General features: G+C 37.8%; 1 protein-coding gene and 1 pseudogene across 10 annotated transcripts in view; one reads left to right on the forward strand and one right to left on the reverse strand.

Annotated features, from left to right (window-relative positions):
- LOC133771829 (endophilin-A1) overlaps positions 1–26845 on the reverse strand; it is a 717118-nt gene that overhangs the window by 660626 nt on the left and 29647 nt on the right. The gene's annotated exons all lie outside the window — the stretch shown is intronic.
- Positions 12081–21532, forward strand: LOC133771866 (large ribosomal subunit protein uL30-like; annotated as a pseudogene).

Below are 26845 nucleotides of genomic sequence, written 5' to 3' on the forward strand. Positions count from 1 at the left end.
GGACAACTTCCTCAACTTGATAAAGGATATTTACTCCAAAAATACAGTTAGTGAAATAAGTACCTTAAAGTGAAAAACAGCCCTTAGTGAATGCACAAGTCAAAGACTCAAATGCTTTCCATGAAGAAGGAAAGGAAGAAAGAAAACAAAGAAAAAGAAATCAAAATGATAAAAATTGGGAAGGAGGAACTCAAACTGTGCCTATTTGCAGATGATATTATTCTATATATAGCTAAATATAGGGGATCCAAAAGACTCCATTAAGAAAATATTGGAACTTATGGAAGACTTTTGTTAGAGTAGCAATCTTATACAACAAAAATGAAGCCAGAGGCATCACAACACAAGATTTCAAGATGTACTACAGGGCAGCTATAATCAAAACAGCCTGGTACTGTTACAAAAACAGATGGACAGATGAATGGTACAGAATAGAAACACCAAAAATCAATCCAAGCTTCTACAACCAACTTATCTTTGGCAAAGGAGCTAATATCAATCCCTGGAGCAGGGAAAGTCTCTTCAACTAATGGTGCTCAGAAAACTTGATATCTGCATACAGAAGTATGAAACAAGACCCTACCTTACACCTTACACAAAAATCCACTCAAAATGGATGAGTAACCTAAATCTATTACCCAATACCATAAAATTATTAGAGAACTTTGGGGAAACCCTACAAGACATTGGCATAGGCAAAGACTTATTGGAAAAAAAAATCAAGACCTCTACCTTACATCATATACAAAAATTCACTCAATTTGTATTAAAGATCTAAACCCACGACCCAACACCATCAAATTATTACAGAACATCAGAGAATCCCTGCAAGATATTGGCACAAGCAAAGACTTCTTGGAAAAGACCCCAGAGGCACAGGCAGCCAAAGTCAAAATTAAGAAATGGGATTACATTACTGAGAAGTTTCTGTACTGCAAAAGAAACAGGAAAGTGAAGAGGCAACTGACAGAATGGAAGAAATTATTTGCAAATTATGCAACTGATAAAAGATTAACAAGCAGAATCTACAAAGACATCAAGAAACTCCACGACAACAAAACAAACAACCCACTTTTAAGAGATGGGCCAAGGACTTAAACAGACATTTTTCAAAAGAGGAAACCCAAAAGGCCAACAGACACATGAAAAAAGCTCAGGATCACTAGCTGTCATGGAAATGCAAAACAAAACCACAATGAGGTTTCACCTCACCCTATTAGAATGGCTTTCATACATAAATCAACAAACAACAAATGCTGGTGAGGTTGTGGAGAAAAAGGTACCTTAATCCCTGCTGGTGGGAATGCAAATTGGTAAAGCCACTATGGAAGATAGTTTGGAGATAACTCAGAAATATGAGTATAGTCCTACCATATGACCCAGCCATCCTACTCCTCAGAATTTACCCAAGGGAAATAAAATCAGCACATAAAAGAGTTATCTGTATCTCCATGTTTGTTGCAGCTCAATTCACAATAACTAAGACATGGATTCAACTTAAATCTCAACAGAAGACTGGATGAAGAAATTATGGGATATGTAACATTATGGGAAATTACAACAAAATGAATGAATCTAAAAAACATTTTAAAAAACCCAGTTCCAAAGGGACCAATACCATATGTTTTCCCTGATCTGTGACAAACACAGAACCTAAAAGGAAACCTGTAGAAGTGAAATTGACACTATGAAAGCAATGACTTGAACAGCCCTTGTCTTGACTGTCAAAGAACAGTTTATTATCTTATTTTTTTATTATTTTCTTTTTCTACCTAATACCACTGGTCAAACTCTTTACTTAACATAGAATTATTCATAAGTGTTTAAATACAATTGAAAATAGATACCAGTAAAAATAAAGAGTGGGAATAAGAGAGGTAGGAGCTGTACAGTTCAGCACACATTCCCACGGACTTACCCCAGGGGTAAAGCTAAAAACTTGCCATGGGGCTCCAAATCCCATTCAGCTGGGTGGTACTAATGCCATCTTACATGTTAAAGTGAGCATATTAAGTGTGCAACTGATCATATAGATAGGATTAAGTGTCAAAGGGATCACATAAATAAGACCAAGGGTCTGGTAATAACAACAGATAGAGTTAAAAAGGAGAAAATGTTCCAACACAGGAGCAGTCCACACAGCAGACTCATGTAATGACAAATGCCCTAAACAGCACCCTGACCTCTGAATCAGCCCTTACAGCATTCACATACGGCTAAAAACCCCATGAAAGCATTTCAGGCATGGAAAGCCAAGACACTGTGGCATAAAATGTTCTACATGAAGGATCTCGGTGAGTGAGATCCCAGGGGAAAGAAGGGGCCATCAAAGAAGGATGTATTTTTCCCTTACAGGAAGAGAGAACTTCTACTTTGCTTATGGCCCTGTCTAAATACTGATGGGGTTTGTGGACTCAAAGGCTTCCATAGCCTTGGCAGCTCATATCAAGAGTCTCAGGTGATCACTGATGTCATTAATAAGAGTGTAAATTGTTACATCAACAACAGGAGTCACTATGTGCTTACTCCCCACGTAGGACCTCTGTCCTTAATGAGTTGTACTAAGAGAATTAACTGTAAAACTTCTTTTCAAACAGTACTTTATACTTTGTGTATCTGTGTGCATGAAAATTGTGGAAATATTTACTTAATATAGAGTTGGTCTTCTGTATATAAAGTTAATTAAAAACGAATCTTAATGAAGAATGGGATGTGAGATGGGAGCAGGATGGGGTTGGGAGTAGGGGTGGGAGGGTGAGTATGGGGGCAAGAACCACTATATTCCTAAAGCTGTACCTATGAAATTAATATTCATTAAATAAAAGCTTTCTTTAAAAAAATATCAAAACTTATTCTCAAAGATTTACTTCATTTTAGTGTATTAAATGGAAGATACTCTTATGTATCTTATGTTATAGTTATGTCTAACTGCTTGCAAAAGATGTATCATTCTTAGGGTCTTCTTTAAAGTTAATTAAGTTTCTCAAAAAAAAATAAGAATGCTTAAAAAAGAAAAGAAGTGAAATTAACTTCAAGATGCAATGACCTTGAACAGCACTTTTTTTTTTTTCATACAATTTGTTGAACTCTTTATTTAGTATAGAGTTAATCTTCTGTATAAAAAGATAATTCAAAGTAGATCTTAGTAAAAAAATAAGACTGGGAATAGGAGAGGGAGGAGGAAGAAGGATAGGAGTGTAGATGGGAGGGGGGTATGGTGGGAAGAATCACTACATTCCTAAAGTTGTATTTATTAAATGCATGAAGTTTGTATTCCTTAAATAAAAGATTTGGGAAAAAATTTTAAAAATTAAACTTTAAGAAAAATTATGAAAGAAATTATGAAAAAAATTATGAAAGAAATATGGTGGTTCTTGCCCCCATACTCACCCTCCCACCCCTACTCCCGACCCCATCCTACTCCCTCTCACATCCCATTCTTCATTAAGATTCGTTTTTAATTAACTTTATATACAGAAGACCAACTCTATATTAAGTAAAGATTTCCACAATTTTCATGCACACAGATACACAAAGTATAAAGTATTGTTTGAAAACAAATTTTACAGTTAATTATTTTAGTACAACTCATTAAGGAGAGTAACGGCAGAAAAATTCAGTGATTTAACACCTAAAATTGAAAGTTCCAATATACACACCTGCTCTCTGTATATTAGAGACATCACAAAGCAGGATCAACTATGCTGTGGACCCCAGAGGCACAATATTGTGTACATCCTTACTTTGGACTCTGGCTCCCAGCTATTTGGTACCTTATATCCATATTTAAGCTGGGAGAAAGAGTGAGGTGCCTGTGCCCTGGGCACTGGAACCACTACCACACTGGACCCCAGGGTTACAGGCTCTCCACATATGACTGTAATCCAGATATTAACTGCATGGTCTCTTGATAGGCATCATATAGCCAGCACCACTGCCACTGTCAATGGGACATGTCTGCAAGTTGGACCTAGCTCTAAGAATGACTCCCTTAAACTAAGCTTTCTACCTAGGAGCAAAAGAGATCAGGTCAGCCTCAACAGCCACACCCTTGGCCACCAAGAAAGACAGCAGCCCTTACCTGCCATGGAAAATGCCTTGCAATGCACATGCAGCCTTGGCAACTGAGGAACGCTACAATCTTAGCTAATACTGACTGCAGCTGAAATAACTGAATGGAGACTATGCCACTACATCCCCACCAAATTTGAAACCACTGCACCCCAGCATTCCTATACCCACCAATAAGTGAAAGTCTTCTTCCAAAAACCAGTCCACAAACTCTGAAAGAAGTGATTACCAAATGTATAGGCAACAGTGCAAGACAACAAGGAACATGAAAAACAAAAGGCAAAATATCATCAAAAACACACAGTAATGTTCCAATATTCAAATGCAAACAACTTAAGATCTTTCAATTTCTTGACAAAGAACTGAAAATAACCGTGTAAGGAAACTCACTGACAAATCTATAAGAGCACATGGACAACTCAATGTTATTGATGAAAACCATTCATATAAAAGAGCAACATCATACAATCTATTTTTTAAAAGACCCAAAAATAAATTCTGGAACTGAACAAAGCAATGACAAAATGAAAAATGAAGTAATGTCTATAGCAGGTTTGATCAAGCAGAAGACTCTACAAACTCCAAGACAGCCAACTTGAAATTGTCCATTTAGAAGAACAAAAGAACAAAAAATGTTAGAATGAACAAAGTCTGTGGTATTTATGTGACTCTGTCCAGTGTACCAATTTATGCATTTTGTGACTATCAGAAGAATAAAACAAAGAGAAAGAGGCAGAAGGAGTTTTAAAGGAAAAGTCTGAAAATGTCCCAGATGTGGAAAGAGAAAATGGCATCAAGGTACATGAAGCTCAAAGGGCCCTGACAAATTCAACCCATGGAGTTCTTCACTGAAATGTGTAATAATTGAACTGCCAAAAGTCAGACAAAGAAGGACTTCTGAAAGCACTGGAGAAAACAGAACTATCAAACACAAGGGAACTATGATAAAGCTACCAGTGGATTTCTCAAGTGAAATTATGCCAGCCAGGAAACAGTGAAATGATAAATATACAGTACTATAAGAAAATATTGTCAGCTAAGAGTATTATACTCTCAGAAAGGCTGTTCTTCAGAAATGAAGAGGAGAAAAGGGCATTCATACAGAAATAAAAGCTGAGGGGTTCATCATTATCAGACCTGCTGAATCAGAAATGCTATAAGTTCTTCAAGTTGAAATGAAAATAAACTAATAGTAGCAAGGAAGTATATAGTTACAAGTAAAGGTATTATATACTCAAATTCAGGTTATCCCAATTCTGTAATTTGGCTGGAGAACTGACAAGGCCTGGAGACTCATGTGGGACTGTGAGGTGCCTCCAGCATCTCAACATATCACAGGCTCTGGTGCTCAAACTACCTAGGCAGAGCACTCACAGTCTGCTGGCTCTGGGAACATCTCTGCCTCTCTGTGGACAGGACAGTCTAGTGAGGCAGAGTGGATCCTCTGTTCCCCATGACACTGAGAGCCTTGTGTGCTGAGACTGTAGGAACTCCACTGCACGAGAGGGTGCAGGGTGTAGCTGGGTCTCTGGGCAATTATTGTGAGCAGCTCTACATGCTCAGAGCTCCCTGACTGCCTGGGGTGGGTCACTGTAATGGGATCCATGTTCACACTGAGGACAGCGCAGATCCTTTGTGTGGTTCTTACAGGTGCACTGATGAAGACTGCATGCACTGTGGGTTAACACCCATGCACTGATTGCCTTAAAAAAGAGGAGAGGCTGTGATTATGCCAACAGAGCTGATCAAACCCTCCCTTCTGAAAACATCAAACAAACAAACAAACAACAAACAGAAGATCTACAACACCCATCTAGGGTGTCACCCCAGATACTCACTAAACCCTGGAGCACTCACCAGAGCTTCCTGACCACACTCAGAACAAACACCTGTGTATTCACTGTAAGAGCAGACATTCCACTCAGCCACACAGGCACAGTTCAATGATAAAAGGCATAAGAAGAAAAAACCACCAAGTATCTCCACAAATGCCTAGAAATAAACATATAAATTCAAGAAACAAAAGTAAGAAAGACAATATGAATGCTCCAAAGAAACACAACACTTCAACATTAGAATGTAAAGATGAAGAGATTGATGAAATGCCTGAAATGGAATTCAAAAGATTAGTCATGGGATTACTCAGAAGCAATGAGAACCAAATCCACGAATTAAAGAAATCCACACATGACATGAATGAAAATTTATCCCATGAATTTGATATTTTAAAGAGAAATCCAAATGAAATATTAGAAATGAATAACTGAATAGAACAAATAAAAATGCTATGGAAAGTCTTAATAACAGACTTGGTAAGGCAGAAGAAAGAATATTCAAACTAGAAACAAATCTTTAGAAATTTTTCAGTCAGACTAAAAAAACCAAGAAGAAAAGAGAAAAATTAAAAACAGTGTTGGAGGGGCTTGCGCTTTGAATAGTAGACTAAGCCTCCAGCTGCCGTGGCAGTATCACATACAGGTGCTGGTACATGTCTCAGCTAGTCCTCTTCCAATCCAGCTCTCTGCTGATAGCCTGGGAAAGCAGTAGAAGATAGCCCAAATGTTTGCCCCCTGTACTCAGGTGGGAGACCTGAAAGAAGGTCCTGGCTACTAGCTATGGATTGCTTCAGCTCCAGTCATTGTGGCCATTTAGGAGTGGACCATCAGATGGAAGACCTTTCTCTCTGTCTCACCCTCTCCCTGTCTGTAACTCTACCCCTCTCAAATAAAAACAATTAAAGAAGACACTGTTGGAGATTTATGAGATACTATCAAAAAACTCAGCATGCTGGTCTTAGGAATTCCTGAAGTCATGGAAAGACAGAATGGATTAGTTGCCTATTTAGTGAAGTAATTACAGAAAACATCTCCATTTTGGAGAAAGAAAGGGATGTCCAAGGAAGCATATAAAACTCCTAATAGACATGACCAGAAAAGATCTTCATCATGACATCTCTCAACAATAAAACATAAAGAAAAAATTCAGGGGCCGGCATTGTTGCACAGCGGGTTAAAGCCCTGGCCTGAAGCACTGGCATCCCATATGGGTACTAGTTCGAATCCCAGCTGCTCCTCTTTCTGATCCAGCTCTCTGCTATGGCCTGGGAAAGCAGTGGAAGATGGCCCAAGTCCTTTGACTCCTAAACCCATGCTGGAAAGCAGGAAGAGGCTCCTGGCTCCTGCCTGCAGATCAGCGCAGCTCCAGTTGTTACAGCTATCTGGGGCGTGAAGCAGCAGATGGAAGACCTCTCTCTCTGTCTTGACCTCTCTCTGTAACTCTTTCAAATAAATAAATAAAATAAATCTTTAAAAAAAGACAAAATTCAAAAATTTGCATGAGAAAACTGCCAGATTACTTTCAGAGGATCTCCAATTAGACTCAGACCTGACTTATTATCAGAAACCCTAAAGGCTAGGAGAGAATGGAGATATATAATCCACATCCTAAGAGAAAAAAACTGTCAACCCAGAATACTATACCCTGCAAAGCTCTCATTTAAGAGTGAAGGTGACTGCCTGTGCTGTTGGAGTATTTTCCAAGAAGTCTTTGCCTGTACCTATATCTTGCAGGGTTTCTCCAATGCTCTCTAATAATTTGATGGTTTCGGGTCATAGATTTAAGTCTTTAATCCATGTTGAGTGAATTTTTGTGTAAGGTGAAATGTAGGGGTCTTGCTTCAAGCTTCTGCACATGGAAATCCAATTTTCCCAGCACCATTTATTGAATAGACTGTCCTTATTCCAGGGATTAGGTTTGGATCTTTGGTCAAATATAAGTTGGCTGTAGATGTTTGGATTGATTTCTGGTGTTTCTATTCTGTTCCATTGGTCTATCCATCTGTTTCTGTACCAGTACCACGCTGTTTTGATAACAACTGCCCTGTAGTATGTCCTGAAATCTGGTATTGTGATGCCTCCGGCTTTGTTTTTGTTGTACAAGACTGCTTTGGCTATTCGAGGTCTTCTGTGTCTCCATATGAATTTCAGCATCATTTTTTCCAGATCTGAGAAGAATGTCTTTGGTATCTTGATTGGTATTGCATTGAATGTATAAATTGCTTTTGGGAGAATAGACATTTTGATGATATTGATTCTTCCAATCCATGAGCATGGAAGATTTTCCCATTTTTTGGTATCCTCTTCTATTTCTTTCTGTAAGATTTTGTAGTTTCATCGTAGAGATCTTTAACGTCTTTGGTAAAGTTTATTCCAAGGTATTTGATTGTTTTTGTAGCTATTGTGAATGGGATTGATCTTAGAAGTTCTTCCTCAGCTGTGGCATTGCCTGTGTATACAAAGGCTGTTGACTTTTGTGCATTGATTTTATAACCTGCAACTTTGCCAAACTCTTTGATGAGTTACAGCAGTCTCTTAGTAGAGTTCTTTGGGTCCCCTAAATAAAGAATCATATCATCTGCAAAGAGGGATAGTTTGAGTTCTTCCTTCCCAATTGGGATTGCATCAAATTGAGAAGTTTCTGTACTTCAAAAGAAACAGGAAAGTGAAGAGGCAACCAACAGAATGGGAAAAAATATTTGCAAACTATACTACAGATAAAGGGTTGATAACCAGAATCTACAAAGAAATCAAGAAAATCCACAACAACAAAACAAACAACCCACTTAAGAGATGGGCCAAGGACCTCAATAGACATTTTTCGAAAGAGGAAATCCAAATGGCCAACAGACACATGAAAAAATGTTCAAGATCACTAGCAATCAGAGAAATGCAAATCAAAACCACAATGAGGTTCCATCTCACCCCGGTGAGAATGGCTCACATTCAGAAATCTACCAACAGCAGATGCTGGAGAGGATGTGGGGAAAAAGGGACACTAACCTACTGTTGGTGGGAATGCAAACTGGTTAAGCCACTATGGAAGTCTGTCTGGAGATTCCTCAGAAACCTGAACATAACCCTACCATACAACCCAGCCATCCCACTCCTTGGAATTTACCCAAAGGAAATTAATTTGGCAAATAAAAAAGCGATCTGCACATTAATGTTTATTGCAGCTCAATTCACAATAGCTAAGACCTGGAACCAACCCAAATGCCCATCAACAGTAGACTGGATAAAGAAATTATGGGACATGTACTCCATAGAATACTATACAGCAGTAAGAAAAAAACGAAACCCGGTCATTTGCAACAAGATGGAGCAATCTGGAAAACATCATGCTGAGTGAATTAAGCCAGTCCCAAAGAGACAAATATCATTTGTTTTCACTGATCGATGACAACTGAGCAAAAAAGGGGGAACCTGTTAAGTGAAAAGGACACTATAAGATACAATGACCTGATCAGCTCTTGTCCTGACTCTAGATGTACAATGAAATACTTTATCCTTTTTAGTATTTGTTGTTGTTGTTGTTGTTCTAGTACTAGTGGTTGAACTCTGTAATCAACACACAATTATTCTTAGGTGTTTAAATTTTAATTGAAAATTGATCCCTGTTAAATTTAAGAGTGGAAAAAGAGAGGGAGGAGACGTACAATTTGGGACATGCTCAATCGGACTTGCCGCAAAGGGTGGAGTTAGAAATGTGCCAGGGGATTCCAACACAATCCCATCAAGGTGGCATGTACCAATGTCCAAGTGATCAATTTCAGCTCACAATTGATGGCTCTGATAGGTCTAAGAGTCAAAGGGATCACACAAACAAGACAAGTGTCTGCTAATACTAACTAATAGAATCAAAAAGGGAGAGAAGGATCCAACATGGGAAGTGGGATACACAGCAGACTCATAGAATGGCAGATGTCCTAAGCAACACTCTGGCCTCAGAATCAACCCTCAAGGCATTCGGATCTGGCTGAAGAGCCCATGAGAGTATAGTAGGCATGGAAAGCCAAGATACCATGGAAAAAAAAAGTCCTAAATGAAAGATCTCTGTGAGTGAGATCCCAGTGGAAAGAACGGGGCCATCAAAGAAGGAGGTACCTTTCTCCAAAGGGAGGAGAGAACTTCCACTTTGACTATGACCCTAGCGGAATAAGATCAAAGTCAGCAAACTCTAAAGGCTTCCATAGCACTGACAACTCATGACTAGAGCCTAGGGAGATTACTGACGCCATGAACAGGAGTGTCAAATTGTTAAGTCAGCAACAGGAGTCACTGTGTACTTACAACCCATGTGGGATCTGTCCTTAACATGTTGTCTAATGTGAAGTGATGCTATAACTAGTGCTGAAACAGTATTTTTATACTTTGTGTTTCTGTGTGGGTACAAACTGATGAGGTCTTTACTAATTATATACTGAATTGATCTTCTGTATATAAAGATAATTGGAAATGAAAAAAAACAACCTGGTGTTAAATTGGAAATGGCATAGAAAATTAATTAATTTAAAAAAATATTATGTAGGATCTCTGTCTTTAATGTGCTGTACACTCTTATTTAATGCTATAACTAGTACTCCAACGGTAGTTTTTTCACTTTGTGTTGCTATACGGGGCAAACTGTTGAAATCTTCACTTAATATATACTAAACTGATCTTCTGTATATAAAGAGAATTGAAAATGAATCTTGATGTGAATGGAAGGGGAGAGGGAGCGGGAAAGGGGAGGGTTGCGGGCGGGAGGGAAGTTATGGGAGGGGGGAAGCCATTGTAACCCATAAGCTGTACTTTGGAAATTTATATTCATTAAATAAAAGTTTAATAAATAAAAAAAATAAAATAAAATCTTTAAAAAAAAAAGAGTGAAGGTGAAATAAAGACCTCCCATACCAAAAAAAAAAAAAAAAGACAGAATTTGTCACCACTTTTCCAGCCTTATAAAAGATGCTTAAGGATGTACTATACACACAGAGACACAGAAAGATAGTCAACATTATGAAAGAATGTGAAGGCAGAAAATCTCCCAATATAAATACAAAGGAAAACCAAAGTAAACAATAGGAATATTTGTAGAAAAATGGCAGGGCCAAGTCATTACTTGTCAATAGTAACCTTGAATGTAAATGACCTCAACTCTCCAGTAAAAGATACCAGCTGGCTGAATAGTTTAAAAAGCAAGACCCATCTCTTTGCTGCTTACAAGAAACACATCTTACCAACAAAGATACAAGCAGACTGAAAGTGAAAGGATGGAAATAGCTATTTTATGCTGACAGAAAGCAAAAAGGACAATTGTAGGCATCTTAATATCAGACAAAATAGACTTTAACACTAAAACTGTTAAAAGAGAGAAGAGTACTATATAATGATTAAGGGAGCAAGTCAACAGGACAAAGTTACTATGATAAATGTTTATGCACCCAATTTCAGGGCTTCTGCCTATTTAAAAGAAATTTTAACAGATCTAAAGGGAGACATAGAATCCAATAGAAACAGTAATGGTGGACTTCAACATCCCATTTTCAGCAATGGACAGATCAATGAGACAGAAAAATCAACAAAAAAACAACAGAGCTAATCAACACTATGGACCAAATGGACCTAAGTGATATCTACAGAACTTCTGATCCCACAGTTGCAGAATACACATTCCTCTCATCAGCATGTGGAATTTTCTCTAGGATAGTCCATCTGCTAGGCCATAAAGCAAGTCTCAGCAAATTAAAAAAAAAATTGAAATTCTACCATCCATCTTCTCTGACCACAATGGAATGAAGCTGGAAATCAACAACGCAAGAATCTCAAGATCATACAAAAATACAAGGAGACTGAACAACATGCTCATGAAAGAGCAGCAGATTATAGAAGAAAGAAAAAGAGAATTAAAAAAAATTTTCTGGAAATGAATGAAGATAAAAATGTAACACATCAAAACTTACAGGATACTGAAAAAGCAGTGTTAACTGAGAAGTTTAGAGCAATTGGTGCCTACATCAAGAAATTAAGATGGCAGAATAGGGAGGGAGCTCACTGATAGTCCAGAAAAAGATAGTTTAATAAAAGTGTAGATTCTGTAGTCTCAGGGTAGAGTTAGGGAAAAAACTGCAGAGGGAAACTCTTCCAGAATTAGAGGGACACAGTGGAACTACGCACAGGGCACGGGCACCCATGGCTCAGGAGCCCAGCTGCCAAGAAAGTCTCCGCTCCAGCACTGGAAAGGGAGGTGAGGAGAAACCTCAGTAGCCTGAGACACTGACGGAAAAGAGGCAGAAAGAGCCTAGAGAGAACAAGGCTTGAAGCCCCATAGGGGAAAGTACACCAGCCTAACTAGAGGAGAGAAAAAAAAAAAAGGGACCAGTACGGACATGATTCTCTCTCTCCACTCACCCTACAAAGAGTGAGACAACAGAGCAGGCAACATTTTGAACATACATAACAGCTGCACAACTCGGGGCTGTGCCTGCCCTCAGCCAAACAGAAAAACCTGACTCTGGTGGGGAGAAATAACAGGAGACTAAGACCTAGTGAATGTGTGGAGCTTATGAACTGTGACTGTGAAAAAAAAAAAAAAACTGAGGGTATGGCTGAGAAACTGACAGTGTGGCTGAGACATGAGTAGTCTCGGTGGGAGACGCCACAAATTTGGTGGCCTTTGCTACCCGGTGAGAGACATTGCAGGGGAATCTGAGCTTACACTGAGTACTGTACAGATCCTTTGTGTGGTGCTTGGGACAGAGCAGACAAATATTAAACCCACTGGGGCTAGCGCTCAGGCACTGATTGCCATCTAGGAAAAGAGCTCAGCTGAGCAGAATTACTTCTCATTTGAATAAAAGAGAGAGAGAGAGAAGATTTACCATGCCAAACCTGGGTGTGTCACCTCTGGCACACCCTTAAAGAACTGAACAGAGCTCTCTGGCCACACCCACCACAATCTTCTAGAGATTCACCAAAAGCAGACAGTTCACTTAATCTAGAGTCATAGTATAACAAGAAAAACCACCACAGAAAAGAAGAAGAAGAAGAAGAAGAAGAAGAAGGAGAAGGAGAAGGAGAAGGAGAAGGAGAAGGAGAAGGAGAAGGAGAAGGAGAAGGAGAAGGAGAAACCAAAAATATCTGCACAATGCCAAACAACAAATGCAGAAACTAAGGAAACAAGAACAAGGAAGACATAATGATGCTCCCAAATGAACATGACACTCCAATATAAGATTATGAAGATGAAGAGATAGAAGAAATGCAAGATATGGATTTAAAAAAATTTATGATAAGAACATTTAGAAGTTATCAAAAACTAATGCACGAACTATAGAAATCCATATAGGACAGAACAGAAAATCTCGCTTGTGAAAATGAAATCATAAGGATGAATCAAAATGAAATGAGGAATTTAGTAGAACATGAAATTGAGATATTGAAGAGAAAAAAATAAAAATGAAGAATTCAATAGAAAATGAAAAACATATTTGAGGGCTGGTGCCATGGCTCACTTGGTTAATCCTCTGCCTGCAGCGCTGGCATTCCATATGGGCACAGTGTTCTAGTCCTGGTTGCTCCTCTTCTAGTCCAGCTCTCTTCTGTGGCCTGGGAGGGCAGTGGAGGATGGCCCAAGTGCTTGGGCCCCTGCACCCACATGAGAGACCAGGAAGAAGCACCTGGCTCCTGGCTTCAGATCGGTGCAGCGCTAACAATAGTGGCCATTTGGGGAGTGAACCAACGGAAGGAAGACCTTTCTCTCTGTCTCTCTCACTGTCTATAACTCTACCTGTTGAATAAAAAAAAAACACATTTGAGAGCCTTAAAAACAGATTCAGTTAGATAGAAGAGAGAATATTGGACTTAGAAGACAAAGACAGGAAAGTATACAGTCAAACCAAAGAAAAGATATTGTTGGGGAATCTACAGGATACTATTTTAAAAAAAAAGCAACATTCAGGTTCTAGGAGTTCCTGAAGGCATGGAGAGAGAGAAAGGATTAGAAGGCCTTTTTAGTGAGATACTAGCAGAAAACTTCCCAGGTTTGGAGAAGGACAGAGACATCCAAGTACAGGAAGCACATAGAACCCCCAATAAACATGACAAAAATAGATCCTCATCACAACACATTGTAATCAAACTCAACACAGTGAAATATAAAAAAAAAAGATTCTAAAATATGCAATAGAGAAACATCAGATTACTCTCAGAGGATCTCTAATCAGACTCACAGCAGACTTCACATCAGAAACCCTACAGGCTAGGAGGGAATGGCAAAATATAGCCCAGGTACTAAGAGAAAAACTGCCAGCCCAGAATATTGTATCCTGCAAAAGCTCTCATTTGTGAATGAAGGTGAAAAAAAGACCTTTCAAAGAAAACAGAAATTGAAAAAGTTTGTCACCACACATCCAGCCCTGCAAAAGACACTTAAAGATGTGTTACACAGAAATAAAGAAACACGGCCATCAATACGAAAGAAGGTAAAGGAAGAAAATATCTTAGTAAAAGATCACAGGAAATTCAAAGCATATAGCAGAAATATCTTTGGAAAAATGGCAGGGCAAAGTCACTACTTATCAATAGTCACATTGAATGTAAATGGCCTCAACTCTCCAGATAAAAGGCACAGACTGGCCGAATGGATTAAAAGACAAAACCCATCTATTTACTGCTTACAAGAAATGCATCTTTCCAACAAAGGTACATGCAGGCTGAAAGTAAAAGGTTGGAAAAAGATAATCCATGCCAACAGAAACCAAAAAAGAGCTGGCGTAGCCATCTTAATATCAGACAAAATGAACTTTGAAACAAAAACTGTTAAGAGAGACAAACAGGAGCACTATATAATGATTAAGGGATCAATTCAACAGGAAGATATAACTATTATAAACGTACAAGCACCTAATTACAGGGCACTGGTTTATTTAAAAGATATGTTAAGGAACTTAAAGGGAGACTTAGACTCCAATGCTATAGTATTGGGGTACTTCAATATTCCACTTTCAGCAATGGACAGATCAACCAGACAAAAGATCAATAAGGAAACAGCAGATTTAATAGACACTATAGTCAAAATGGATCTAACAGATATCTACAGAACTTTTTATCCTACATTTGAAGAATATACATTCTCCTCAACAGTATATGGAGCCTACTCTAGAATTCACTACATACTAGGCCATAAAGCAAGTCTCAGCAAATTCAAAAGAATAGAAATGATACCATGCCTCTTCTCAGACCAAAGTACAATGAACCTGGAAATTAGCAACTCAGGAATCCCTAGAGCATATGCAAACACATGGAGACTGAACAACATGCTCCTGAATGAACACTGGGTCACTGAAGAAATCAAAAGAGAAATCAAAAACTTTCTGGAAGTAAATGAGGATAACAACACAACATATCAAAACATGGGATACAGCAAAAGCAGTGTTAAGAGGAAAGTTTATAGCAATAGGTGCCTATATCAAGAAATTGGAAAGGCAGCAAACAAATCAGCTATCAATGAATCTCAGGGATGCTGAAAAACTGCAGCAAACTAGACCTAAAACTAGGAGGAGAAGAGAAATAATTAAAATTAGAGAAGAATTCAACAGAATTGAATCCAAAAAAAATTTAAAAGATCAGCAAAATGAAGAGCTGGTCTTTTTGAAAAAAATAAACAAAACTGACACCCCACTAGCCCAACTGAAGAAAAAAATAAAAGACCCAAATCAATAAAATCAGAGATGAAAAAGGGAATGTAACAACAGACACCACAGAAATAAAAGGAGTCATCAGAAATTACTGCAAAGTGTTGTATGCCAGCAAATAGGGAATTTATCAGAAATGGACAGATTCCTGGACACATACAACCTACTGAAATTGAATCATGAAGACATAGAAAACCTAAACAGACCAATAACCGAGTCAGAAATTGAATCAGTAATACAGGCCCTCCCTCAAAGAAAATCCCAGGAATGGATGGATTTACTGCTGAATTCTACCAGACATTTAATGAAGAACTAATTCCAATTCTTCTCAAAATATTCAGAACAATCAAAAAAGAGGGAATCCTCCTAAATTCTTTCTATGAAGCCAGCATCACCTTAATTCCTAAACCTGAAAAAGATTCAGCATTGAAAGAGATTTCCAGACTTTGTAGAATACTATACAGCAGGCCAGTGCTGCGGCTCACTAGGCTAATCCTCTGCCTTGCGGCACTGGCACACCGGGTTCTAGTCCCGGTCGGGGCGCCAGATTCTGTCCCAGTTGCCCCTCTTCCAGGCCAGCTCTCTGCTGTGGCCCAGGAGTGCAGTGGAGCATGGCCCAAGTCCTTGGGCTCTGCACCCCACGGGAGACCAGGATAAGCACCTGGCTCCTGCCATCAGATCAGCGCGGTGTACCGGCTGCAGTGCGCCAGCCGCGGCGCCCATTGGAGGGTGAACCAACGGCAAAGGAAGACCTTTCTCTCTGTCTCTCTCTCTCACTGTCCACTCTGCCTGTCAAAAAAAAAAAAAAAAAAGAATACTATACAGAGGTAAAAAAAATGAAATCCAGTCATTTGCAACAAAAAGGAGGAACCTGGAACATCATGCTGAGTGAAATAAGCCAGTCCCAAAGGGACAAATATCATATGTTCTCCCTAATCGGTGACAACTAACTGATCACTTAAAAGGAAACCTGTTGAAGTGACATGGACACTATGAGAAACAATGACTTGATCAGCCCTTGTCCTGACTATCAAGGAACAACTTACTATTTTATTCCTTTTAGTGTTTTTTTGTTGTTGTTCTACTTAATACCATTGGCTGAACTCTTTAATTAACACACAATTATTCTTAGTCATTTAAATTTAACTTAAAAGTGATCCCTGTTAAATATTAGTGGGAATAAGACAGGGAACAGATGTACAGTTCAGCACATGCCCACTCAGACTTGCCCCTAATGGTAGAGCTAGAAATGTGCCAGGGGATTCCAATTCAATCCCATCAAGGTGGCATGTACCAATGCCATCTTACTTGTTAAAGTGATCGGTTTAAGTTCATAATTGATCAAAAATATGGGATTAAGTGTAAAATGGATTACATAAATAAGACCAGTGTCTGCAAATAATTGATAGAATTAAAAAGGAGAGAATGATCCTACATGGGAAGTGGGATACACAAAAGACTCATAGAATGGCAGATGTCCTAAACAGCACTCTGGCCTCAGAATCAGCCCTTAAGGCATTCGGATCTGGCTGAAGAGTCCATGAGAGTATTGTAGGCATGGAAAGCCAAGATGCCATGGAAAAAAAAGAAAAATGACCTAAATGAAAGATCTCTGTGAGTGAGATCCCAGCAGAAAGAATGGGCCATCAAAGAAGGCAGCACCTTTCACTGAAGGGAGGAGAGAACTTCCACTTTTAATATGGCCTTGTGTAAATAAGACCAGAGTTGGTGAACTCAAGAGGCTACCATAGCCTTGGCAGCTCATGACAAGAGCCTTGGGTGATAACTGACATCATAAATTAAGATTGTCAATTATTAAATCAACAATGAGAGTCACTGTGCACCTACCTGCTCCCCATGTAGGATCTCTGCCCCTTAATGTGTTGTACTATGAGAATTAATGGTGAAACTACTACTCAAACAGTACTCTATACTTTGTGTGTCTTTTTGGGTGCAGTCTGTTCAAATCTTTACTTAGTATGTACTAAGTTGATCTTCTGTATATAAAGATAATTGAAAATGAATCTTGATGAAGAATGGGATGGGAGAGGGAGTGGGAGATGGGATGGTTGCGGGTGGGAGGGAGGTTATGGGGGAAAAAGCTGCTATAATTCAAAAGTTGTACTTTGGAAATTTATATTTATTAAATAAAAGTTAAAAAAGAAATTATAAATGAGTTATCACCAAATAAATGAGCTATCAATGCCATCTTCAAGACCTACAAAAACAACACAATCAAACCCAAAACTAGTAGGAGGAAAGAAATAATTAAAATCTGAGAAGAAATAAACAAAATTAAAACCACAAAAAAATATGAAAATACCAGTGAAATGAAGAGAAAGTCAAATTATTCCTTTTTGCAAATGACATAATTGTATCTTTAGGGGACCCAAAAGACTAAACTAAGAGACTATTGGAACTCATAAGATAGTTGGTAATGTGGCAGGATATAAACTAGCACCCAAAATCCATAGACTTTGGATACACAGACAAGGCCATGACTAAGAAAGAACTTCTACGATCAATCCCATTCATAATAGCTACAAAAAATTAACTACATAGGGATAAATTTATCCAAGAATGTTAAATTATTGGTTAAATTGAAAATGATTAAAATTACAAAACATTAAAGAAGGAAATAGAAGAAGACACAAAAAATGGAAAAATCTTCCTACGTTCATTGACTGGAAGAATTAGTATCATCAAAATGTCCATACCACTGAAAGAAATTCACAGATTCAATGTGATCCCAAAGTACTAAGGACATTTTTTTTCCATATCTAGAAAAAAAATGATGCTAAAATTCATATGGAAATGCAAGAGACCCCAAATAGCAAAGCAATCTTAAACAACAAAAGCAAAGCCAGAGACATCACAAAACAAGATTTCAAGAAATACTTCAGGACAGTTATAATCAAAACAACCTGGTACTGGTACAAAAACAGATGTTTAGACTAACAGAATAGAGTAGAAACTCCAGAATTCAATCCACAATACAATCAACTTACCTTTAACAAAGTAGCTAAAATCAATCCCTGAGGCAAGGACAGCCTCTTCAACAAATGATTCTGGGAAAACTTGATACCTGCATATAGAAGTATAAAACAAGAGCCCTACCTTACACCTTACAAAAAAATCCACTCAAAATGGATCAGTGACCTAAATCTATGACCCAATACTATCAAATTTCTAGAGAATATTGGGGAAACCTTACAAGACATCGGCATAGGCAAAGGCTTCTTAGAAAAAAACTCCAAAAGCACACAAAATCAAATCCAAAATTGAAAAATGGGATTACATCAAACTGAGAAGCTTCTACACTGTAAAAGAAACAATCAGCAAAATGAAGAGGCAACCAACAGAATGGGGGAAATATTTGCAAACTATGGAACTAATAAAGGATTACTCTCCAGAATCTATGAAGAGGTCAAGAAACTCAACAACAACAAAACGAACAATCCAGTTAAGAAATGGGCAAAGGGCCAGTGCCACGGCTCAATAGGCTAATCCTCTGCCTGCGGCACCAGCACCCCAGGTTCTAGTCCCAGTTGGGGCGCCGGTTCTGTCCCGGTTGCTCCTCTTCCAGTCCAGTTCTCTGCTTGGCCCGGGAGAGCAGTGGAGGATGGCCTAAGTGCTTGGGCCCTGCACCCACATGGGAGACCAGGAGGAAGCACCTGGCTCCAGGCTTCGGATCATCGCAGCGCGCTGGCCATGGCAGCCATTTGGGGTGTGAACCAATGGAAGGAAGACCTTTTTCTCTGTCTCTCTCTCTCACTGTCTAACTCTCTCTGTAAAAAAAGAAAGAAAGGAAGGAAGGAAGGAAGGAAGGAAGGAAGGAAGGAAGGAAGGAAGGACAAAAAGAAAAGAAAAAGAAATGGGCAAAGAATTTGAATAGACATTTGTCAAAAGAAGATATTCAAAATGCGATCAGACACCTAAAAACATGCTCAGGATCACTAGACATCAGGGAAATGCAAATCAAAACCACAATCACCTCATCCCAGTTAGAATGGCTCTCATACAGGAATCAACAAACAACAAATGCTGGTGAAGATGTGGGATAAAAGTACCCTAATTCACTATTGGTGGGAATGTAAACTGGTATAGCTACTGTGGAAGACAGTATGGTGATACCTCAGAAATCTGAATACAGACCTACCACATGACCCAGCCCTCATACTCCTGTGAATTTACCTAAAAGAAATCAGTATATGAACAAGTGATCCGTACCCCCAGGTTTACTGCAGCTCATTTCACAATAGTTAAGATATTGAATCAACTCATATATCCATCAACTGAAAACTGGATAAAGAAATTTTGGTATTGTGGCCAGTGCTGTGGCACAGCGGGTTAATGCCCTGGTCTGAAGCGCAGGCATGCTATATGGGCGCCAGTTCTAGTTCCGGCTGCTCCACTTCTGATCCAGCTCTCTGCTATGGCCTGGGGAAGCAGTGGAAGATGGCCCAATTTCTTGGGCTCCTGCACCCATGTGGGAGACCTGGAGGAAGCTCCTGGCTTCAGATCGGCACAGCTCCAACCGTTGCGGCCAACTGGGGAGTGAACCATCAGATGGAAGACCTCTCTCTATCTCTCTTTCTGTATAACTGAATTTCAAATAAGTAAATAAATCTTTAACAAGCAAGAAATTTTGGTATATATACACTATGGAATACTACAGTCATCAAAAAATGAAATCCTGCTATTTGCAACAAAATGGATGTAACTGCAAACCATTATACTTAGAGAAATAAGCCAGTCCCAAAAATACAAATATCATAGGTTCTCCCTGCAGTAATAACTAATAGAGTATCTAAAAGGTAATCTATAGAAGTGAAATTGGCACTGTGATATGCGATGATTTTGAATAGCCCTATAGCCCTTGTCTCGACTATTGAGGAACATTGTTTTTTTTTTTTTTTTCCTTCATACATTATGTACAACTCTTTACTTACTGCAGGGTCAATTTTATGAATATAAAGTTAACTGAAAATATAGATCTTTGTAAAAAAAAAATAAGAATGGGAATAGGAGAGGAAGAAGGGTGGGAGTGTGGATGCAAGGGAGAGTAGGGTAGGTAGAAACACTATGGTCCTAATTTGTATATATGAAATGCATGAAATTTGTATATATTAAATAAAAGTTTCTAAAAACTAAAAATAGAACTACCTTATGAAAAATTATAAGACAAAAAAATAACACTGCCTCTTTTCCACTTGGAACCATAAAGGATACCTAAGGGAAGAAGGTAGGATACTATTGTGCAAGATACCCTTAAGAAAAAGTGGAAGAATTTCAGAGAGCTGAAGATCAAGCACCTGAGAAAAATACCTTGCCAGAATGTGCTTTGAAAGGCAAGGAGGAAGCTTATCTATGAAAAAGCTAAGAACTATCACAAGGAATACAGGCAGATAAACAGATCTGAAATTGGAATGGAGAGGATGGCAATAAAAGCTGGCAACTTCTATGTGCCTGCAGAACCTAAATTAGCATCTCATCAGAATCAGGGGTATCATTGGTGTGAGACCAAAAGTTTCCAAAGTGTTGCAGCCCTGTCAGATTTTCAATGACACCCTTCTTAAGTTCAACAAGGCTTCAACACACATACTGAGTATTGTGCAATCATACATTATAGATTCAGGATACCCGAAGCTGAAGTCAGTATATAAGCTAATTTACAAATGTGTCTATGGCAAAATCAGTAAGAAGCAAATTGCCTTGACAGATAACATCCAATTGCCAATTTTCTCAGTAAGTATAGTACCATCTGTATGGTCGTTCTTATTCGTGAGCTCTATACTGTTGGAAAACACTAGAAGGAAGCAAACAATGTTCCCTGGCCCTCCAAGTTATCTTCTCTAAGAGGTAGGATGAAGAAAACAACCACCCACTTTGTAAAAGGTGGAGATGCTGACATCATGGAAGAGCAATCTTATTAAAAGGATGAACTAAGATGTCTACTATATTTTTGTAATCTGCTAAGAAACCTAACTATATTTATTCAGTTTGCTTTTCAAACTTAAAAAAAGAAGGAACATTCCCCACCACCATCTTAAGTTATAAATATATGTCTTCCATAAGTTATAAAAATTCATACTGTTTAATTCAAGATACAATCTCTTTACCTCTTACCTTTTTCCTAATACTAGAAGTCTTTGGATCTTAATGCCCCAAGAAACAGATCTGAATAGATCTTCCTTTGTGTGTGTTAGAGGACTACTATCCCTTGCTATTTGAACTTTTGCTACTTGCTCTCTAAAATATAGTATCAAAATAGATTTCAATAATTCAGCCTGCCTTATTACTGAGTTTTCATTATCTATATTCAAGAAGTGCATAGATCTGGGTACTAAAAATGTTATGTGCATTCTACTGATGCCTCTCAGCCTCTCATCACACCAGGAAAAGAGCTTTCCTCATCATGCAGTTCAGTGACAGGATCATTCTCACAGCCTCTGTATGACATGTGTAGCCTTGCCAGACAGCTCTGCACTGCCCAAGAGTGAAGAGGGCAAAAGAGTACCTGCACACTTGCTAGAGACTCCACTGTGAGTTTTCACAAGCTGCTCTAGGCCAGCACCTTTGTGGATGTGCTATGTAACCCTTGTTTACATGAGAGGTATACAGCCCAATTTTTAGCTCCCTCAACATTAATTGCTCCCTTAACATTCACTTATTAACCATTCATAAGTATTGTTAGTGGTCAAGCAACATAACTACATTTTCTTTCATATATTTAACTGTTTCATCCAGAGTTGAAAATTACATCACTCAATGACCTTATCATTTAGTTATGAGAATTAATAACACTGTGAAGATACGTTTCCTATCTTATTGGATAATTTTTCCAGTTACTGCTAACTCTTAAAGAGAGCAGAAAATAATTCTGTTGGATTTTTGTTACCTCTTTAAATATCTTTGATATATTCTTCCTTTTAGGTAACATCAGGCCTTTACTAGCCTTATGTGTCTTCTCTTCCTTCTACCATTAAACTCATGCCCACTAGAAATAAAAACTTATGATAACCTTTTAGGACCTTGAATTGTGTGTAGATCTCAAAAGAAAATCAGTATTGACACTTTCTCTAATCCCTCATGTGAAAGGTAAGAGGCCATAACTGAGAGGAGAAAGAATAGGAAATTGGAAAGAATTTTTTTAAAGTGAACTCTACAATAGGAAGTCTCAATAGCTTACACATTCCTCCTTACAATTAATTTGGTGTAATATCTGGAATCCTATCAGGAAGTGATGATTTCATGAATGTGTTAATGATGGAAACAAACATTAATAAAGTTTTCTTTCTAAAATTTTTTAAATATTTCACTTTTTTTCAGTATTTACTTATCACTAATTCTGTCCAGAATTCTCAAAAAAAAAATAGCTTTCTCAAAAGCATTACATAGTCCAACAGCACCAACTTGTTCTTAGAGTCATTTATCTTAGTCATTTATCCCAGGCACATTAGCAGGGAGTCGTATCGGAAGTGGTGTAGCCAGGCCTTGAATCAGTGCCCATACAGGATGCTGGTGCTACAGGCTGGGGCTTTAACCACCTGCACCACAGCACTGCCCCCTGTCACAGTTCTTAGTGCCAGGCATTTAGGGGATACTTTGAAACTAGAAACTCAGGATATTAGTCTTTACTGTCTTCTTTTTAAGTATCATTCTTGCACTTGTTCATCCATGCTTTTGTCCCAGAAACTGTGTTAAGCACTATGGAAAACAAATATATACAGTCCTCATGGTGTTTATGGGAAAGGCAATACACTGATATATGTAAATAATTGTATAAACTACAAATGCGATTAAAGCCGTATTCAACCACATGAGATGAACCTCTCCAATTTGACTTATTTGGTAAAACTTAATGAATGAAAACATAATTAATTATCAACTTACTCTATGCTTCATGATACTCATTTCTGTTAATAGTTTCTGAAAATTGGGGGATGATTACCGTGTTAATAAAATAAATCCATTAGCATATCAATATATTACCAAAACACGAAATCTACCCAAGAATCTATTTTAAATTCTCTCATCCAATTCCAAATCAATCATTAGTGCAAGAGGTTCCTCAGTTCATAAAAACTAAAATAAAAAACAGAACATTACCCTGTACAGTTACAAATACTTCTGGCTGATTGACTTTAAGAGAATTGTTCTACATCCCATAAACTGTAGGTCTTCCTGCCCACTAAACCACCAACCATTCACAGCTGGAATAGCAAGTAAAGCAAAGTAACACCTAAGGGAAGAGAAGGAATTATGCAAACCACCTAAAAGAGACCTGAAGCTCCTAAGAATAAATTCCTCCTGCACAAATAAGTCAAGTCAAGTCAAAATGCATGTTTCAAAGAGTTCCACAATTGTCATTATTTTTAATTATACCAGTACTTTTATGATGCATTTTCACCCTCAATATATGTTTAATCATGGCCTCACAAACTTTCAGTGAATCCTTAACAATCAACTTTCCAGTTCTCTTCATACTTTACTGTCTTTCACTCACAGAGCTTAGAATATTTCTGGTGAAGACCATAAGTAACAAAGAATAGAAACTTATATGAAGCAAAGAGTAGAAAAAATAGTTTGTTAAAATGCAGGACACTGATGTGCTTGTTATGAGTCAGCCACAGGCAAAGCAGGATAAGTGTCTAGGCTTTCTCAGTGAAGAAAACTCAAGATTGATTTATATCCTGGCACATGCTCCTTATTCTTTGCTTTTCAATACAGGCTTTCAGATGACTCAAGACAATTAAATTTCAAGCAACCAGAAAGAGACTGGCATTGTGGTGCAGCAGATTAAGCTGTTGCTCATGAAGCTAGTATTCAGAGCAAGTCCCAGCTACTCCACTTCTGTTTCAGATCCCTGCTCATGTGCCTGAGAAGGCATCAGAAGATGGCCAAAGTACTTGGGCCCCTCCTACCCATGTGGAAGACCCAGATGGTGTTCCATGCTCCTGTCTTCAGCCTGGCCTGGCCCCAAACATTCGTGCATTTGAGAAGTGAACCAGGAGATGGAAGATCTCTTTCTCTCTCTGCTACTCTGCCTTTTAAATAAATAAAATAAATTGTTTATCACAAAGAACAAAAGTAATACAAATGAGATTAGAAGCAGTAGCAAATGTGAAAAAGGGTCATGAAACAGATTTATAAGCAACAGAACAAATCTGGACAGATTATTAGTAGCAAAGAAACATAATAATTCACTTCTTCAGAAACTCATCACGGTAGTTGAATCCTAAATTGCAGTTCCTTTAAAGCAGAGCTATACAAAATAGATTAGCACCTTGGTGAACAAATTCACAAAATTACTTGCAATACAATTTTAGCAAGTAAATTAATAGCTGTGTCTGTCGTTCTACTCCAAACTTAAAATAATGGTCTTTATGGATATAATAATTATTAATTTTAAAAGCCAGGATTAAGTTTCTGTCTAATGCAAAGATATTGGGCTTTAGCACAAATTTGTAGTTATCCAAAGCTGAAAAACTCAAGTTCCTACAGTACCTAATATATTGATATTCTATGAAACTCCGTATTATTGTTTCTTCAATGTTTATTACTTTTGGCTCCTGAAATTTTAATTTTTCCTGATGCATACTAACATAAAATGCTGTGGTTATAATCATAAAACACTAATAATTTGAAGTGAGACTTTATATAAAATAGCAAGGAAACTAGATTTGGGGAGCCAATAAACAAATGGTAGATCCAAAAGGTACTTTTGGCAGCATTGGTTCATAATATATTCAAATAGGATCAGTAAACTCAAATATCTATAAATACTAGAAAATAATATTTTAATAAATTCATTAGGAAAATCTGTACAAACTATTTTGTGTGATACTCTATTAGAAAAATCGTAATTTTATTTTCAACAACATAAACTTCTAATTATTTAAAACAGATCTAGTTATAACATATTTATCTTTTTCTAGAGATCAAGGAAATAATTACATTAATATGTATAATTTAATTATACTATTGACCACACAAATCATCTCTGTATACAAATGGATTTCCAGTCAACAGTACCCTTTACCAGCTCAATTAAGAGCTTTCTCTAATTTTTAGCACTATGTTTGGTAATCAGATGATGTTCAATTGATACTTTTTGAATAAGTAAATGTACTGGAGATACCTTAGTGATTGCCATGCATGTATAACTCTAAGTCTAGCTTCTTTGTAATCTTTGGTATCCCCTAGGCATCCAAACCTAAAGGTTATCTATCCTGTAGATATCCATTAGGAAAGTCCTAGAATTCTCATTGCTACCATTAACCTGAATTTTAAAAATTATTTTTTTGCTATCTTATATCTTGCTTTATCTCAACGTGAAGATGTAAAACAGAACTGATGTTTGAAAAAGAAATCAATGATGTTCAAAGCTGAGATACTAAGAACCAAGATACAGGATTTGGAACATAAGGACACAAGAGGAATTACGGGATTTGAGTGACACTGCAAAAGAGAAAGTGACTGAACTTGGGAATTGATTTTCTGTTCAAAAAGGGAACAAAAGGTATCAAAGATTACTCTCAAGATGTGAAATTCAGAGAAAAGGAAGAAAATGGCATGCCTATGGTAGTCAGAATTTAAGTAGTAACATTACTCAAAGGAAAGGCCAATAAGTTGTATACATAATATATTGATTTGAAGGGTATCATAGAACATGAATTAGAAATGCCACAGGCAATGGATACAGAAAGACATATAAAAGAAAAAAGCCAAAAAAGGTTATAAAATGGTTCTTAGATTTCAATCATATATATTAAGAGAAATTTAAGAGAAAAGTATTTCAAGATATCATTTTTTACCTCTCAAATTTAGACAGATAGGATTAATTCAGGAGGCTAGCAGTCTACTCCTTACAGATATATGATTGAAGAATCTGGCCTTGTACAAACTACTTGTGCAGTTACTTGACCAATCAATAGCCAGAAACTTTCCTGAACTAGACATAAGACATCCAGGATTGAGACTTAAGGAAAATACCTCGATTAGCACCTGAGCAGAAGGGAAGGCTATGTCTCTGCCATGAACTTTGCTTCATTACCATGGTTAAAAAAATCACACTTTTGAATGGAGTCTTAATAGAGTAATAAGATGTACAATGTATGAAGCAGCATAATGACTGACAGCTCTCCTCTCCACGTGCAATGATGTCAAGAAGCCTGGTCTCTGTTCATCCTAAGAATGCCATAAAAGTTTGCAGGACTTCTGTCCTGCCCAAGTCAACCTGGAGAATCTTACTCTACA

This window comes from Lepus europaeus, chromosome 12 (assembly GCF_033115175.1).
Source record: "Lepus europaeus isolate LE1 chromosome 12, mLepTim1.pri, whole genome shotgun sequence".
Classification (NCBI taxonomy): domain Eukaryota; kingdom Metazoa; phylum Chordata; class Mammalia; order Lagomorpha; family Leporidae; genus Lepus; species Lepus europaeus.